Here is a 7,441-nt window from a genome sequence, read left to right on the forward strand (position 1 = left end):
TCTGCGTGATGGATAACACTGGAAATCAGTTATGCATTGACTCTAACTTGATGGCAGGGAATGAGTTGTTAGTATTCTGATGCAGGAGTTCTGAGTTTACTAGTCCACAAAACTGCCCTAAGGAATGGGCTAAAACAATACCTATCTCTTTACTCTTGGCTGAGTACCTTTTTCTGGGTGCCTTAAAAAAAAAGACTTCAACTTGAAGACAAAGAGAAGACTGAGACTGAGACCAAGACTAAGGGAGACCAAGAGTCTAGGTAGAGACGCCTTGAATATGAGGAATGTATGCGGGACAAGCAGTGCGTCGTGATGGTTCTTTAGTTGTGCGCATGCTGCCTCCTTCTGCTCACCGGTGCAAAAATGTGCCGCTGGAAGAAGATGCTCATTAGTTGGACTTGGGAATCAGCTCTGGTTGGCAGGAGGGCAGCAATCCAGAGAAGTGCTTGTTGTGTGTTGGCCTGAGGCTCGAGCGAGGACCAACTCATCTCAATTGAAACATTTCACTTCCAGCACTCACCCGGTGCCAACAGCCTCGTTTTGCCCCTTGCTAATCTTTAGACATTAGAGTCCGTGAGAATCACATTTAGTAGAAGACAGGTTTGCTTCTTTTTAAAATAAAAAAAAAGTTCTTTGAATAATTCATACACAATTTCAAAGGATTAAGTATGGTGTTATCTCCTGCTCCAATGAGAGCTGCAGGTGAGACTCGGGCTCCACAGGTGAGGCCGAGGGCAGGCCAGTGCAATCCTCTCGGCCCAGGTTCTCCTGGCGGCCACAGGTCAGTCAGTGCACTGGCACGTGGGCTGTTTCTTCCCTCAACCCACTTGCTAGATAGTGTAAATAGTTAGGCTTTCCACGTTTCCTCATTCAACAGGGTCTGCCTGTCCTCCTTCTCCATGACCCTCCTCAAGTCATCCTCACAATCTCTTTCCATCATCAAGCCTTAATTTTGCCAATCAAAGTCATATAAAATGGCAGTCTTCTGGTTGTTGGGACTTAAATTTTCCTTATTTCTAGTGACGATGAGCGCTGCATGATAGACTGACAGTTTGAAATTTCTTATTTGTGTTCCTATTCCATTGCATTCTGTTTCTGTTCTTTGCCCATTGTTTTATTGTGCTACTTTTCATTTTCTTAATATTTCTGGAGTCCTTTAGATAGCACAGGTGAATTTTTTTCTGCCTTATTTGTTGACTTTTTTTTTAACACCCATTGTCTGTGTTTTATTGTCTACACAGAACACCTCAGTGGTACAAACATTTAACAGGGTCAGCTGCTAACTATAAGATTGATTGATTGAGTCCCTTCAGAGGGACCTCAGGAGAAAATCCTAGCCATCTACAGTCATTGAAAACCCTGTAGTTGATAACAGGGCATCGTCAGCTTGCTTCTTTTAGATACGTCATCAGGAGGGTCCAGTTGCAGGAGGAGGCCATTATGTTTGGTGAAGGAGAAGGTCAGCAAGGAGAAGGAAGGGCCTCATTGAAGTGGCTTGGCACAATAGTCACAATGAGAAACAGAAAATGTTAGTAGTTATTAGGATAATAACTAGGATAATAATAATTAGGATAAGGCAAGGGGGAGTTTTATTTTGTTGTACGTTACCATGAATCAGAGTTGATCTGACAGCAGCCCTTTGTCTCTCTATCTACCACATTTCCAAATCCCTCTCCCAGCATTCCCTGCAGACCGAACACTGACTGACTGACCATCACCCAGAGGAAAGACTCGGACCAATTAGGGAGATCTTTCATGTTGTTATTGTTATTATTATGTGCCATCACATTGCCTTTAATTCACAACGACCCTATGTATTTACAACAGCTCTGAAGCCTGCCCTATCCTGAGTCTGTCTCACTGACCCTGACACACCTAATCCCATTATCCTAGTCACTGTGTCAATCCATCTCATTGAGGGTCTTCCTCTCCTGCCCTGTCCCTCCACACTTCCAAGCATGATTTCCCTCTCCAAGGATCAGTCTCTCCTGGCCACATGCCCCAAATATTTGAGACAGAACTTCAAAATTCTTGCCTCCCAGGAGAATTTGGTTACACCCTCTCTAAGACAGACCTATTTGTTTGCTTGGTATGTTCTATGGTAGGTTCAATACTCTTCTCCAGCACCACAACTCAAAGGCGTCAATTCTTCTCCTCCCATCTTTCATGTAGAAACTAAAATTATTCTAACTCTGAAGGCAAGACAGAAGGGTAGAAAAATCTTGAAAGGACTCCTACCATCTAAGCAACACTGTTTAAACAGAATCAACTTTGACCACAGCAATTTCCTAGCACCTGGGAGGGCCTCAGTGGATAACCAACCCACACAGGTCCTGTGCCTTATTTAGGAAAACAAAGACTCAAGCTATGATTCTCTTTCTTTGCAGCAGAAGGGCTCTAGGAAGCTCTGAGCAAAACACCCTCTTCCCTCTCCTTTCTTATTGTGTTCCTGACAATGGGGGTTAAATAGAGGGCAGGGGGCCATGAGAGGGGGAAGAAATGGAGGATGACAAGAAAAGAGGTGATCAGCTAAGGCGGAAAGTTCTTTCTGGCATCACCTTGTAAATATCCCAGCCTCCTCCCCACCTCCTCACCTGTATGGGCTGGGAAGTCAGGCTCAACCTTTCCATCTCTCCCCAAAGAGCCGTGAACCACACACTTAGCAATGCAGAGAGATGGCTCCAGGCACCCTCAGCATTTATTATAAATCACTGAGACAGGAAAGATATGAGTCCCCACCTGCAGAATCACTGAAGCAGCCGCTGCGAGCATATCTTACCTGAAAATGGTTTCCCTGCCGTCTCGGTAGTGCGTGGGGCTTTGGGGGCCTAACCCAGAGGAACTGTTTTCTGGGGCAGCATTCCTGAGTCCCGGAAAAGCTTTTTGATGTGATCCTTACATCAAGACACTCTTAAATGCTGGCATTTTCTGACCTCTCTTGAAATTTCTTCTCCTTACAAATCTCGCCTCCATGCCCTTCTTCCATGTCCTATGGTGTTTTCATGTTAAAGCCGCACTTCTAATAACTTTTTATTCTGACCATCTACCAAATAATAGATTTTAAGCTTCTTAAGGGAAGCTCTGCTTTTCTTTGTGGGACATCAGTAAGTACTATCTAATTTCTCTCAACAAAGATACAGGAAACAAAATCAATCTTATTGTCCCTATTGAAACTTTTCTCCAAATAAGCTGATTGCCCCTCTCTCCTCAGAACAACCACTCTCATCTCTAAACCTTTGTTCAGGCAGTTCTCCCCCCCCCCCCCCCCCCGGGATGCCCTCTCTTCTATGTCTGATCTGATGTTAGGGCACTCTGGTGTGTTGATCAAAGTCATCTCTGGCACATTCATTTTAACTGTGTGTCTGGTGTAAACGGGAAGGGGAAGGCAGAAGCAGATTTCTTGTGTGGGTTGTCTCAGTCTCTCCCACCTGGCCCTAGAACTGATCTTTCTTTATTCATGTCCTGAAGAGCCTGGACGAGATACATCCACCATGCACACCTGGATCCTGGTATACCCCAGCCTTTTGATCTGTGCTCTTCAGATCAAAACCAGTCATCAGATGGACCTCTACTTGGATATATACTGCTTGGAAAAAACTTGGGAAATTTCTTGTGTCCATCCCATTAGGACATCAGCCTGAGTCAGTTTACTGTGATAACAATTGAATCCTATTGACTCTGTTGTGTCTTTGTGGGTAATTTCCTTCCAGAACCTTCAGCTTCCTTTTACCTAACCAAACTGCACATATTTTACTTCTTGTTGTTGTTCTGTGTCACCAAGGGCTTTTGGCTCATAGCGACCTTATGTACGATAGCTCTGAAACTTGCCCCCTACCTTGAACTAGTCTGACTCTGACACACTTACCCCATTACCCTAGTTACTGTGTCAATATATATATATCTCATCTGGGATCTTCCTCTCCTGCATTGTCTTTCCACCCTTCCAAGCATAATGTCCTTCTCCAAGGATTGGTCTTTCCTGGCCACGTAGCCAAAGTATGTGAGGCAGGGCTTCAAAATCCTTGCCTCCAAGGAGAAATTTGGTTTTAACCTCTTCAAAACAAGACGTGCTTGTTATTTTGGCAGTCCATGGTATGTTCAAAACTCTTCTCCAGCACCATGAGTCAAGGCTCAATTCTTCTAGCAACCTTAGTCACTGTCCAGCTTTCTGATGCTTATTTTACATAATTTGAATTTAATAGCTATTGGTACAATAGTAGAGGAGAGATAATATTCCCTTTACTGAAAGCTATTGAATTAAGAAAAGAAAAAAAAAAGTGATGTGACCTTCCCTATCTACCTCTGTATCTTAGAGGTATTTTCCTCTTGGATAACAGGTGGGATTATGGGCTACTGTATTGCATATAGGATCCTTAATAGCACAAGACCAGACCATGGATGAGGGTGCTTTTTATGAGACATAATAATTTAAATTCAGTTTCCAATTAACTGAGAAGTAGGTCTAGTTGTTTCAGCCTTTCCAGTTTTTCTTTCTCATCGATGAGACATGTGGGGATGTGACCAGGCTCAAGTAAGTTCCTCTGTGGAAGGAGGTAAGGGCACCATCAGAATCCTGGGCTCCACTATCTCCCAAATAGCAACATCTGGAATGAAGTTCAAAGTTGTGTACCGTGAGCCAGACAGTGAAGATGACAGCAGTTCCAAAGGACCAGCTGGTTCTGGTGGTGAGTGCGGGTAAACCCAGGCTGTGTCCTCCCTGACTCTAGTGGGTGGGGAGATTCTCCCCCTTTGCCAACTGTGAGGATGGGTTTGTGACAGAAAGCGGTTTTTTATAAATTCTCTGTTAGATTGCTTTAGGCCAAGATCTCTCTTACTACAATTAGACTCCACCGAGTCCTTAAACCTGTGTGCATTTTGTGTGAAAGAATGTGGAATAGAATTTCGTTTTGGAGCAGAGGTTGGAAAAAACAAACTCAGAGGGAAACAAAGAGATTGGAAAAAGAGGTTTGATAAAGAGTCGAGGTTTTTCTAGAGTTTACAGAAAAGCACATGCCCTTTGAGGGCAGAGAGTTGGGCGTCCTGAATGTTGTTGTCAGAACAAAGTCCAGCAGGGTAAAGAAGAGTAGCTTAAGGTCGCACCTCTGAGGACTCGAGTCCACCAGCCGCTCTGTGGGAGAAAGATGGGCAGTCACCTCTCGTGTGATTTACAGCCTCAGAAATCTGCTGGAGGGTCAGCAGAGAGTTCCTTCCTATTCCATGGCAATGAGTTTGAGGGTTTTTTTAAACAAGTAAATTGAGACATGTAATACCATGCAAGACCATGAGGTTACGGTTGGTGAAATAAGGCTCTGAAAACGGGAGAAAAGAGGAAGGGGAAATGGAGGGGAGGGTGGGAGGAGGGAAAGGACTTAGAAGAACAAGAGAAGAAGGCAGAAGAGTGGCCTCTCCCCTGTCAGAGGGTGTGGGCACCTGAGATGGACCCTGTGCTGGTGTCTGTGACACTGATGGCTGTGCCGTCCGGAAGACACAGAGATCTCAGAGACGAGGATGAGCTTCGGCTCTTATTGCTGTGAGTTACTGTGTGTCTCAGAAAAGGCATTAGGGAAGCGGGGAAAATGGCTTTTTGATGCTGATGCTGCATAAACAGGCTTCCCAGGGACAGACATATTTTAATGCAATGTTAAAAGACGAAGAGGAGTGAGATTAAGTGTGAAAGTCTCCAGTCCTCCAGGCCTAGCCGCTGTGGTCTCCCCAAAGCCTACTGGGCAGACATGGTCCTCTGGAAGGCAATCTTGAGGGCTGAGGGACAGGCTGGAGGAGGGACAAAGGTAACAGGGATGGAGGAGTGGCCACGCGACTTTCAGATCTAGGCCTTGTGTTATTCAGAGAGCTTCACAGACCCAGAGTGCAATTCCTGGAGGCTGTGATGTGGGAAACTGGCCTCTGAAAGGTTATTGATAACTAGGGTCTACTTCTCACCCACTGTCCATATTTATGAGGCCATCTTACATCTCTTTGTGGGGACAGATGCCCACTGGTAAAGCTGAGGGCTTCCAGCAAGGCCTCTCTGCTTAGAGGAAGGCCATCTCCCCAGGGTGCCGGGCACCTGTCTGCTGGTCAGCATGAGGTGTTGTATTCACTTGGCTTAAGCATTTTCTTACTTTGGTTAAACATTGTCATCTTTAGGACAGTCTTTTGGTCTATTTTGACGCTCTCCCCTTTTACCTTTTCTTTTCTGGAAAAGACTCCCTTACCTCGCTGACACTCTATCATGATCCTCTGCCTCGGAGTCCCCAGGGTGCTTTGTGTGACACATGATTATGGCACCGAATGGACTGCAGTGTTGCGACATCATCTTTTTTCCTTTCTCAATGCAGCCTATAGCCAGGCTCATCTTACCCAGCACTTTGAAGTTTAACATCCCTTCTCCCTCATATCCAGAATGATACCAATCCCCCGGGCAGAGCTTTGTTGGTACTGGCAGAAGGGCTCATAACAGAGTGACTAAACACACTGTCACACCTTTGATTCCTCCAAAGAAAAGACCCAGAAAATAGGCATGGTCACATGCAAAGGCACTGGGATGCTGGGGACCAGACACTTTGGGTTTCTGGGGACCAAAGCAGTGGGCCGGTGATGGAATGAAACTGAGATGGGAGTGGGATCAATTATTTCACTAATTTTCTAATGTTATTGTAACCAGACACTTCCTTCCATGACAGCAATCACAAAAACACATTCTTGCTGGCAACAAGGTTTTCATATGTAAGAATAGAATATGTTCTTATATTTAAAGAACTAGGGAGCTCTGATGATGCAGTTCTAAGAAGCTGTACTACCAACTCAAAAGACATGGTTCAAATCCACCAGTTTTCTCTGCAGGAGAAAGGTGGGCAATCTCCTTCTTTGTGACTTACAGCCTCTGCAAAGCCATTGGAGGATTAGCTATGAGTTGATTCATACTCGAGGGTACGTAACAAACAGTAAATGGAAAACTGTCACATGGTCTAACTCTTACCACCTTTTCTCTAGAGATTCAATTTGATGAGTAACCTAGAGAAAGTCCATCTTCAAATAGGATGCTGGGAAGGGTGACCTGGTCCTTCCCACTCAGTAGACCAGAGAACTCAGCGTGGACAATGGAAAACATCAAACTTTTGGCTAATTAATTGTATACAGTGGTCACATTTCTAAAACAATCGAGAATTCATTATCAGCTTCCATTATACTTTTAGAGACACTCTACAAACATCCTAGACATTGAGATTCTCGAGGAGGATGAGAAAATGGAGTAATTTATATCTTCAACATTCGGTGTTATGTTTGGGATGTGATAAACCTAAAGCTAAAACCACTGTCATTGGGTCTTTTCTGATTCTCACAGATCATGGGTTGGACAATGGAAGATATTTTTCTGAAGGGACTTGGTAGATGAGAAGGATTATCCTGGTGGAGGGTGGAGCTGGGAAGCAAGTGGGTA

The sequence above is a fragment of the Elephantulus edwardii genome, unplaced genomic scaffold (assembly GCF_000299155.1).
Source record: "Elephantulus edwardii isolate Elephantulus edwardi_28Jun2011 unplaced genomic scaffold, EleEdw1.0 scaffold00076, whole genome shotgun sequence".
NCBI lineage: Eukaryota > Metazoa > Chordata > Mammalia > Macroscelidea > Macroscelididae > Elephantulus > Elephantulus edwardii.